Source organism: Mus musculus, chromosome 3, assembly GCF_000001635.26.
Source record: "Mus musculus strain C57BL/6J chromosome 3, GRCm38.p6 C57BL/6J".
NCBI lineage: Eukaryota > Metazoa > Chordata > Mammalia > Rodentia > Muridae > Mus > Mus musculus.
In genome coordinates this window covers 130,793,017-130,804,281 of record NC_000069.6, presented here as the reverse complement: position 1 = coordinate 130,804,281, position 11,265 = coordinate 130,793,017, and the positions used below count along the sequence as shown (strand labels likewise).

Sequence of the window (11,265 nt, the reverse complement as noted above, 5' to 3'; positions counted from 1 at the left end):
TCTCTTTTTTAAATCCATCCCCCCCGCCCTTCCTCCCTTTTCCTCTTCTCTCCCCTTTTTCTTCAATAGCTCTGTGTTGTAAAGGGCCTGGCCACACACAGAGAATATTACAGGAATAAAACCTGGAAGAGAGCACACAGTTATGAAACATTAAACCTCGGCTTCTCTTTATTTTGCTCCCTGGATATCCCTCCCCCTCAGAGAAAACACCGGCCTCGGCAGATTTGCGGTTCGTGTTATCTTCAGCTGTAAAAGCCAGCTGAACCAACAGAGCGCCCTTCTCTGCTTCCTGCAGTCCAGAGGTTTGCAGAGGAACTACTGTAAGACACCAGTCCCCTCTGGCTTTGCAGACAACCTTTTCAGAGGAAGCCTAAACTGCTGAAGTCGACAAAAATCCCCGTACATTATCAAGTTCCATCCAAGGCCGATCTGTTACCATCAGCCCTGCGCCTGGTCAGAGAGAAGGTGAGCAAGAACAGGGCACTGAGAAGGTCAGGGTCCCACACTGCCTGAATATTGCCTTTCAGAATAGAGTTTTTTTAAAAAAAATGTTCAAGGGCCCTTCCAGGGCTTCAATGAGCCCTAGCCTGAGGAGCTCAGGGGGAGTTTGGCCTGAGGATAGAATGCCACATCAGACATTGATTCAGTTAGCCAACCCTTTTCAAGGTGTCACCCATTAATTTATTGACTGCAAATAAGAATTTTGCCCAAGGCCAAAACTCACAATTGGTCCCAGTTGAGCTGAAATGGATTTCCACAAGTGGCTAGGGAAAGGGAGGCTTTTCTTCAAAATGTCTCGTCTTTGGTCCACTCTCTCCTTCTTTATCCCCTCTCTGGCTTCATCCCATTAATAACTCAGCACTCAAAGAGCTTCATTAGCTGGTGGCATGCAAACAGCTGCTCAAAGGATTTGAGAGTGGATTGATCCCAAAGCCGCCGGTGTAGATGCTCCACGTCAGAAGTGACTGTCGGGGGGCTTATTGGCTGCCCCTCAATCTGGACATCACTCTGGTTTCCCCACCCCCTCCATTTCATCTTAGTAAGAGAAAAGGTAAGATTCTTATACAGTGGCTCTGGGTATTATTCCAGAAGTCTTGGTTTTCATATACAAACATGATAGAAATGCAAAAAAAACTTCAAATACAAAATGATTACATTTTATACCCGCTGTGCATATCTAACATGCAAACTACAAAACCGAAAAGATTGTTCAAAGATTATAGTAACTTTCTAGATGCCATATATCATAGAGAAATGATGGCCATCTTTTATAGCTGGAGAATGGACTACTGTTTTACAGACATTAAAGCATAATTCTCCTGGACTCTTAAACTGTGGGACAATCTGTTAGATTCTCTTAAATGTGTAGCTAAATTCAAACTGCTTTTGTGTGACTTGAAGACCCCAAAGCTAGAAGGAATTATCTCTTTGAAAAGGAAGCAGTTACATAAGTACACATAGAGGCCTATCCGAGGGTGGGTGTTTATTTACAATATCATGAAACAACAAGCCAAAGGGAAGCTGCTAACTGCAAACCACAGAAGAACAGTTATAGGTGTTGTGCTCCGTGTGCCTCAGGTCTCTGCAAGCAGTTCCAAGGAGCAGGAATGTACGCATACATATCTTTAAATCATAGCAGTTTTTAAAAAGACTATTAGCATTAGTGCTAAAAGCACATAAGAGCAATGCTGCATTGGTCTACCTAGAGGGACTATAAAGAAAGCAGTGGGCCTAGCTGGGGTTTAGCTCAGCTGTAAAGTAATTATGTATCCAGCAAAAGACCTTGGATTCCATCCCTAAAATATAAGAAAGCTTGCTGTCAGTCAGCTCCTGGATACAAAGTCCCACTGGAGAGGACGAACAATTGCAATAAGTAGCAAAGAGGGAGTTTAGCCTTCTGTGTAATATAGTCTCCTTTGGTCTTAGTTAGGGTTTCCATTGCTGTGAAGAGATACCACGACCAAGGCAATTCTTATAAGAACAACATTTAACCGGGGCTGGCTTACAAGTTCAGAGGTTCAGTCCATTATGATCAAGGTGGGAACATGGCAGCATCCAGGCAGGCATGGTGCAGGGGGAGCTGGGAGTTCTACATCTTTTTCTGAAGGCCCAGAAGACTGACTCTTGTGTGGTTAAGAGGAGGCTATCATTGCTCAGGAACATACTTACTCCAACAAGGCCACAGCTACTGTAACAAGGCCACACCTCCTAATAGTGCCGCCCCCTGGTCCAAACATATTCAAACCACCACACCCTTTTTTGTTTGTTTCGAGACAGTGTCCCAGTGCCACTCAGAATAACCTAGAACTCATGGCAATCTGTCTGCTTTAACCTTTCACTTGTTGGAATTATAGACATGAGCCACCCTTCCTGTTTCTGTTTTTGTTTTTTAATATGAACAATTTGTTACTCACATAGTTCATAAATGAGTTCTTTCAAATAGTTAAATGGTGGCTTCCCTAAAAGCCTTGATTTGGGGCTGGAAAGATGGTTTAGCAATTAAGAATGTTTACAGCTGTTCGGGAAGACCCATATTTGGCTCCCATCACTTACATGGAAGCTGATAACCAGATCTGACACCCTCAACCTGTTCTTCTGGCCTCTGCAGGCACCAGGCACACGTGTGATACATATACATACATGCACTCATACACATAACATAAAACAACAACATAACATAAATAAGTTTTTTTAATGAAATAAAAGTGATTTATTGTATTGCTTTCTTTAGAAAAGGCCCAGTGTTGCTCTGTAACTCAGCTAAGCTTGCTAAGTGTTGTTTATTAGCAAAGTGCTGTCTCGGAGAGCCTGGTTTGGAACTACGTGCCATCGTGTAATAAAGTCTCACCTCCCTTCCTTCACATTCTTTCTCGGGCTCCCCCTGGCCCACAGAGAGAACATTCTAGAACAGCAGAGCACCTTAGGAACCTTGATCTCAAGCCTTCATTTGAAAGTAAGAGTCCTGCTTTATTCCAGTTAGACTCCAGCTACACTCTGTCGTTTGGTTCTCTGACAGTGGTCCTCAACCTTCCAAATGAGGCAACCCTTTAAATACAGTTCATCATGCTGTGGTGACCCCCCCCCAACCATGAAATTATTTTTGTTGCTACTTCATAACTGTACTTTTGCTATTATTATGAATCATAATGTAAGTATCTGATATGCAGGATATCTGATATGCATCCCAAGGGGTCGAGACCCACAGGTTGAGAACCACTTAAGAGTTCTCTGTGGCCAACTGGGCCAAATTCCTCTCAGTGACTCCAACAGAGTGAAGCAACTGCTTTCCCAGAGCAGGTTGTATCTCTTCTCTGGGGAAGTGGCCTCTACTTCCCCAGGGAAAATTAAAAATTCACTTCTAGGGAAGTCAATGTCTTTAGACTGCCTCCTGCCTCCTGCCTCCCTCTGCCTCTGCCTCTGCCTCTGCCTCTGCCTCTGCCTCTGCCTCTGCCTCTGCCTCTGCCTCTGCCTCTGCCTCTGCCTCTGCCTCTGCCTCTGCCTCTGCCTCTGCCTCTGCCTCTGCCTCTGCCTCTGCCTCTGCCTCTGCCTCTGCCTCTGCCTCTCTCTCTCTGCCTCTCTCTGCCTCTCTCTGCCTCTGCCTCTGCCTCTGCCTCTGCCTCTGCCTCTGCCTCTCTCTCTCTGCCTCTCTCTGCCTCTCTTTGCCTCTCTGCCTCTCTCTACCTCTCTCTCTGCCTCTCTCTCTGCCTCTCTCTGCCTCTCTCTGCCTCTCTGCCTCTCTCCAACCTCCCGCTTCTTATTTCCAAATCCTGGTTTTCTCTATCTCTCTGCATTTCTGTTCCTTTCCAGCTCCATTTTCCCCCTCACCATACTCCTGACTTTTTGTGATGAAAATTTTCAGTAATGCCAATAAATAATAATTTTTAAAACTCCAAAAGGTTAAAGCCAAAAGGTAGATTCCCTTTTAATGAATTTTTTTTTAAACCTTGCTTTTATGTAGTTCCTTTTATCTCTTCATCAAGGAAGTTGTATTCCACCAAGCCTCGGGGTATGATAAATAACTAACCAGGATGCTCTTTCCTCTCTGACAGGATGACTCAACACTGATTGGTATTATCTACATTCTTTAAGTGGTTTCCTGCAGAGCTATCCCTCTCTCACCTGCTCCACACATCCAGAAAAGCACTGAAGAGAAAATGTTTAGAAGCGACTCATGAGGAATGGCACAAAGGAAAGATGCTAACACTCCAGTGACATGGAACCTTCCAGGTGAGCAGCCCCTCTCTCTCAATAAGCCTAAAGAAGGCCTGTGGCCTTGTGGACTGAGAGACCCACACAGAGCTATCTGCCTGGCTCACCTGCATAAAGAAAAATTTCTAACTAACTGCTTCAGAAGAAGTGGAATTCCATAAAGAGCCATTTCTCAGGTACTGAGTCCCTCCTTTGAACTTGAGCCTTTTGGCACTTCATTTGCATCTGTTTAAACAGACACTCGGCCAGCATTTATCAGTCCAGCCTCTGTGAGCAGGGCCTTCTCGCTTCTGCACCTTGAAAGGATGCTCCAGTAAAAATACGATTTTCTTCCGTGTTTTTTTTTTTTTTAATACCTGACAGGCTATGACCCCATAGAAAGCTCTGGCAGAAACACAAAATCAATTGAGTTTCATTCGAACCATTCTTTTGCTCTCAGAAACCTTTGATAAATCTCAGATGAAAATTCTCCTGCCCCTCAGAAGCTCAGGAAGGCCACCGAACACTTTGATTTTTTTGACTCTGTCACGTAACGTAATTGGCGTGACGATCTTATCGATCTGTTGTTCTCCCGGTCAGTGGATTTGTTAATCTGCTTTCTAGTCAAGTAACTTGACCGGACATCATTTAAAAATGATTGCAGTGACTGCGACAGGGCAGGGGCCACAGGGTACCAAAGTCAACATTTTCGACAGTTGTATGATCATAATAAATGATCCCCTCCCCCTCCCAACCCTCCCACCTCCATCTTCTAACTGATTGATGCGATTGGTCCTTGCTCGAGGGGCAGGGAAGAGAGGTAAGATGAATCCACTCTGCATCATCAGCAAGAGTGATCTTTCTGAAATACAAGTATTACTTGGTCTAACCCCGCCCACTCCTAGCCCTGGGATAGATATCACCTCACTGTGTATGATAGAAGGACTCACTATAGCATATATAAGCTCCTAAATCTTTCTAGAGCATTGGTTCTTAATCTTGACCCTTTTAATATAGCTCCTCCTGATGTGGTGACCCCAACCATGAATTTATTTTCCTCGCTACTTAATAACTACAATTCTGCTACTGTGCTGTTATGAATTGTAATGTAAATATTTTTAAAGATAGGGGTTTGGCAAAGGGACCTCAACCCTTTGAGAACCACTGTTCTGGGCCTATTTCCTGCCACCTCATGAGTCACGTCTGCTACTTGAACTGCTTATAAGTAGAAGTCACCAGTTTTCCACTTGTTCCCTGGCTTTTTAGCATGGCAGCCTACCTTGGACCAGTCATCGGGTTCTTATTGGAGTTTTAGAACTCACTTCCTCTAGAATGGTTACGAGTTCATGGCATTTCATCTACCACCTTTTTAAATCTTTTCTCTCTCTTTGTCTGAGAACAGGAATTGTGTTTTAGGCCCTCAGAGTTGAACTGTTTTACAATATATTCATGAAAGCATTCCACGTCTTTTTCTCCACAGTATTTATCCCTCTCTGGGATCAAGTTTGAGAGCACACCGATTGATTTATAGCACCTAGCACCATTTGACTCACATCGTAGGCATTCAAGAAATAGTTACTTAAAGAAAACCAAACAAAGGGACCAGCAGGCACTTAAGATTAGCACTAGGCACCATGATGATATGCACCGCTATTAGATACCTGTCTTAGTTAGGGTTTTACTGCTATGAAGTCTTATAAATGACAACATTTAATTGGGACAGGCTTACAGGTTCAGAGGTTCAGTTCATTATCATCTAGGTGGGAACATGGCAGCATCCAGGCAGGAATGGTGCAGGAGGAGCTGAGAGTTCTACATCTTCATCTGCAGGCTGCTAACAGAATACTGGCTTCCAGGCAGCTAGGAGTAGGGTCTTAAAGCCCATACCCACAAGGCCACACCTACTCCAACAAGGCCACACCACCAAATAGTGCCACTCCCAGGACTGAGCACCTACAAACCATCACAATACCATTGAACAGTGGAGGGAGGAGCTAGAAAGACAGACAGTTCTGCAGTTAAAAGCACTTGCTGCTCTTGCAAAGGACTGTGCAGTTAAAAGCACTTGCTGCTCTTGCAAAGGACTGGGTTTCATTTCCAGCATTTACATGGCTGCTCGCAAGCAGCAGGAACTCTAGTTCTAAGGTATCCAGTGCCTTCATGGTCTCCTCCTTCAGGGACACACCAGGCACACAGATAGACAAACATTCACACATACAAAATCTTTGAAAAACAAAGTAAATCTTAAAAGAAAAAGTAAGGGGCAGGGAGCCCCTAAGGATGACCCGATGCTTAATAAAATCAAAGCGCGGGGTTTTGTTAGACATTTCCCTGGTTGGTTCAAGCAACATATTTTCCCACAGCCATTTGGCACACTCCTCTTACACATCCACACAAAGGAAAACATCATCTGAAGAAATAGGTTCAATTTCCTAAACTTGACACCCAGAGTCCAATTCTGAGTTAAGTACATCATCACTGCCCGTGCCTCCAGAGTGCTGAGGGGACAGTGTGTCTGCAAAGAGCTCTTGTTTTAGCCGTGGGATTTCCTCTCAAGCCATGGACATCAGCACTAAGACGTCACTCCCCCAACAGAATACTAGATACCAGACAATGATCGTTTGCAGGCCTTCCTCCAATGGTCCATAAGAGGTCAGTGGACAGAAATTCGAAGAGCCTCATTATGCCAACCGGTAAAACAACCAACCCCAGGGCAGCATCTAGCTGACAGTTAACTGTGAGCTGCCTCAATGGGGGATCATTATAATTTTAAAGTTAATGAAATATGAATAAATGTCTGGCATCAGATTGACGAATATGATATGTGCTTAGCAAATCCCTGAGAACGGGGAAGATGGCTAGGTGAAAACTATATAGGAAGATAGTTCTAGGAAGTCCCGCCTTAAAGTATGAATGAGTCTGCACTCAGCCAGGTGGTGCACAGCTGTAATCTCAGCACTTGAGAGGGGGAAGCAGAAGGGTAGAGAGTTCAAGGCCATCCTCTGCTACTAGTGAGACAGAGGCAGCCTGGAATGCAGGAACCTGGGGTGCTAGGGGCAGAAGGAAAGGCGTGGGGAAGGCCATACATACAAAGCAGAAAGAAGACTGGCTTTTACAGAGCAAAGGCTAAGAATTAGAAGTCAGTAAACTAGCTCATATCAACTGAAGAGTGATTCTCATTAAACTAGGTATGTGTGTGACTAAAAGTAACCAATTAAGTGTGTGTGCCTAAGCAGTTCTCTGTTATCTGCTAATATGCCTGCGCCTGACAAACCAACGCCCACTGGCTCCGATATCCACAGAGTGTAATCACCCGGGTTCCGGCACTCTTCTGAGACATGTGGGTGATTGGGACTGAGGAAACAGTGGGGAAAGTGCCACATATAGTCTAACAGAAACAGGAAATAAAACAGCATTCACTCACATAGGTCACTGGGGCATGCAAAGGGGGACTCCTGTGTGCTTTCTTCCGGTTTTAGAAGAGCAAACCGCTGAGGGGGACCCGGGAGCAATGTCTGCCAATTGGCTATGTGTCAGAGGCAGCCACCAAGGAGAGGTTCTTAGTGTGTCAAACCCCCGTCACCTGGATGGTGGGGATGGTAATATCCATCCAGACAGGAGACACTTTAGAGTTTTGATTGTTTTTGTAAAAATAAAAAAAAATACTAAAATGAACAGCTTTCAGGCTGATAGCCAGGCTCATTTACACACACGAGCAAAAGCCCTGGCTTCACAATTAGCCATCTGTTGAGATGGGGACATCCTTACTAATTTCATGAACTGGACTTGGAGGTGGACATCATTGGAAGATGTACTCATCTGTTGAAGGCCAAAGCAGATCTTAACTCCCTCCAGCTCCAAAGAGGAGCCGTAAAAGCTAGGAGAGAACAGAGTGTGGTGTGTCAGTGGAACCCACTCTGCTGGGCTGTTTCCGTGTCCCGTCCCGTCCCCCCACTTCCCCCCAGGGCTGGCATTCCAGCAGGCACAAAATAAAGGGCCCACAGATCCCACCAAGTTTAGTACCTGTTCGTATCTCTTTAGAAATCAAAAGGGAAAGGTGGAACTTTTGAACAGAAAGTGTGCTGTAAGGTGCAGGTTGAATGGTCATTATTCCAATGTGGACGGACAGTTTTCGTTTCATTTTTTTAAAGAAGAGGTGCTTGTGAAAGTTGTCATAGGCCAGCCTGTAGTATGGAATATTCTGGGACTATACTGCCAAAAATCTACCACCTCAGACCTACAAAGCAGTTTTAGTGTAAGGATCCACGATTTGCTGAAGAATAGCATTCTGAACTCAGATAGTATGTAAACAAGGAGGGTTTTATTCTGCAGAAGTCCAGCATGCTGGGATCTCCCCATTACCAAGAAAGAGAGACGCCCAAGTGAGCTTGCAGGCCTGATTTAAAGCACATCAGGGAATTCTGGGGTAGGTGACCTCTGTGTTAAATCTGTTGGGTCCGTCTCTAGGGACATCCCATTACTGAGGTGTGGGGGCTGGAAACCTGCTGGGAAGGTCTGGGAACTGTTACTGAAAAAGTAGCTCAGGAAGTCTGGAAACTACTGCTGACCCATGGTCCTTGCTTCAGGCCGGGCGGCTGGGACATTCCATGACCTGGGCATGAAGGCTGGAGCCTGGGTTTTTTTCTATTAGTAATTGACTTCCCTAGGCATGCCTGGACTTACCCAGGTTTTAGGCCTAGTCTCCTTGACTGTCAATTTGAAGTCTGTCATGGAATCTGCCCAGCCTTCTCTTTCGCCTCATGCATATCTCTTAGAGGTCCTCAACCTTCCTTCCTGATGCTGTGACCCTTTTCCTCATATTGTCGTGACCCCCAACCATAAAATTATTTTTGTTGCTACTTCATACCTGTAATTTTGCTATGTCATGGAGTGTAAATATCTGATGTAAATAAATATGCAGGATATCTGGTGTGTGACCCTGTGTGGGTCAGGACCCACAGGAGGAGAAGCAGTGTCTTAGGGATTGTTTTGCTAATTTGTAGATCATCTCAACTCAAACCGGAAGGTGGGGTAGGGTGGAATCCATTTCTCTTCCTCCTTTTCTGTCTCCTTTCCCCTTACTCTCTCTAATGAGCTTGCTGACCAGTTTCCCCTCCCCTCCTCCCTTCCTTTTTCCTCACTTCTCTGTTGAAGTAAACTTCCCCCATACATATTGCATTGGCTGGCAATAAAAGTGTGTCCCAGTATTCTCAGTTGTTAATCGCTGTGCCAACATCTCCAGGTGCTGGCAGGATAGGTAGATATTTGTTCCTTCCTTGCCTGCCCAAAGTACCCCGTGATTGGCTTAATAAAGAGCTGACAGCCAATAGCTAGGCAGGAAATGGAGGGCGGGACTTATGGGCAGAGAAGAGGGTCTTTGGGAGAAATCGGAGCCAGGGATTTGCAAACCCACACAGAGATAGATAGACTTGAGCAGGTGTAGAGAGGTAAAGAACTAGCCACGTGGCAGGTCCATTGCTAGAACAGTCGGATTAACTAAGATTGAGCTAGCTGAGAGTCTGCCCAGCTAAAGGCTCAAGCTATAGTAAAAATTAATAAGTCTCTGTCATTATTTAATTGCTGCCAGGCCCAGAAAGTCCCACAATACCCCTCTTCCCCTCTCCCGTTTCCCCTCTCCCCTCTCCCCTCCTCCCATGCTTTCCTAATTCCCAAGACCTATATTTTAAAAGTTACTTATGTATTTATTATGTATGCAGTGTTCTGTCTGCCTTCGTGTGTGCCTGCAAGCCAGAAGAGGGCGCCAGATCTCATTACAGATGGTTGTGAGCCACCATGTGGTTGCTGGAAATTGAACTTGGGACCTCTGGAAGAGCAGCCAGTGCTCTTACCTCTGAGCCATCTCTCTACAAACGCCCCAGCCCCCCACCCCGCCCACCCCACGCCCCCCCCCCCCCCACCCCCGTCCCTCCAGGACCTTTCTTAAGGAAGCAGAGGAAAGCGAGTCATCTTCCATTCTTCAAGCCTCAAAAGGATCTCAGACTGCCCTGGAGTACACTCAGTGCCTTCCGCCCACCGTGCCCTCCCTGGCTTGCACTCAATGCCTTCTGCCCACTGTGCCCTCTCTCTTTCTCTGGGATACAGATAGGTCTCAGAAGGAATCAGCAAAGGCCAGGGGAACTCAGAGCAGAGTGTCCAACCCTGTCCAAGAGTCAGGGCAGGGGCCCAGTCCCAGAAACACCAACCTCATGCTCTTCCCACATCTTTTCCCCAGCCTGAGTTCCTAGTATCTTTATGTGGTAGCGAAGAAAGAGGGAAAGGGTTCTACCTATTTGTTTATGGTTTAATTTTCCCCATCTTATGTTTAATACAAAAATTTTTTGTTAGTGAAAGCTAAAATTCTGTATTTGTTTTTCTGACTCAATAGGTAACACCCTGGAGAAACAAGTCCTCTGCTTAATTTGCCCGCAGTCAGGTAAATAAGGGCACAACTACTCTAATCACATCTGCTGGTCCTCCATGATGTTAGCCCATTAGGACCACAGCACAGTCAGCTGTCATGATGGAGGAGGCTGGTGGACAGCCCTACCCATGAAGTGCAGTTTGGAGGAGCAGCATGTCCCTCAATGAAAAGAGTGCCATGTCCACAATGAAAGGAGACAATGAACGGGACCATGGAGGAAAGCACTCGGTGGAGGACCAATAGGAAAACATCGAGTGTCCATGGAAGGAGATCCGATGATGGTGGGTTATCCAGTGAGGTCTGTGGCCTGGGAGGAAGGTTTGATGACCTCCATTAACGCCCAGTCTGGAGGTATAAACATTCCTGCTTAGAGAAAAGTAGGACACTGATAGGCCAGGTAGGAAAAGAAAGGGATGATGGGACTTCCGGCTATAGGACCCAGGAGGAGGAAGCAGTCCGATCCGCGGATTTGCTTCAAGCCCCTCGTCCACCTGAAGGTGTCAAAGAACATCCATTGTGTTTCTGACTTTCCAAAGATGCAAAAGTCGTGGGCTTCCGCAGAGAGAGTAGCAAGGCCAAAGTGGTTAGCCTCACCAAACGTATCACAAGTCACTGGTTGCACGAGATCCACAGAGGATCCAGAGACCTTTCCTCCC

The 11,265-nt window shown here is 45.8% G+C and overlaps 1 long non-coding RNA gene across 2 annotated transcripts; it reads left to right on the top strand.

The window, feature by feature from the left end:
* Positions 1-331: 331 nt before the first annotated feature.
* Gm36443 lies at positions 332-11,012 on the top strand. 2 transcript variants are annotated; one of them, XR_376074.3, is made up of 3 exons: positions 332-465; positions 4,050-4,227; positions 10,574-11,012. It is a non-coding gene; the product is annotated as a predicted gene, 36443 (long non-coding RNA). The 2 variants fall into 2 exon arrangements; XR_376073.3 differs by lacking the exon at positions 332-465 and adding an exon at positions 910-1,051.
* The last annotated feature ends 253 nt before the right edge of the window (positions 11,013-11,265 follow it).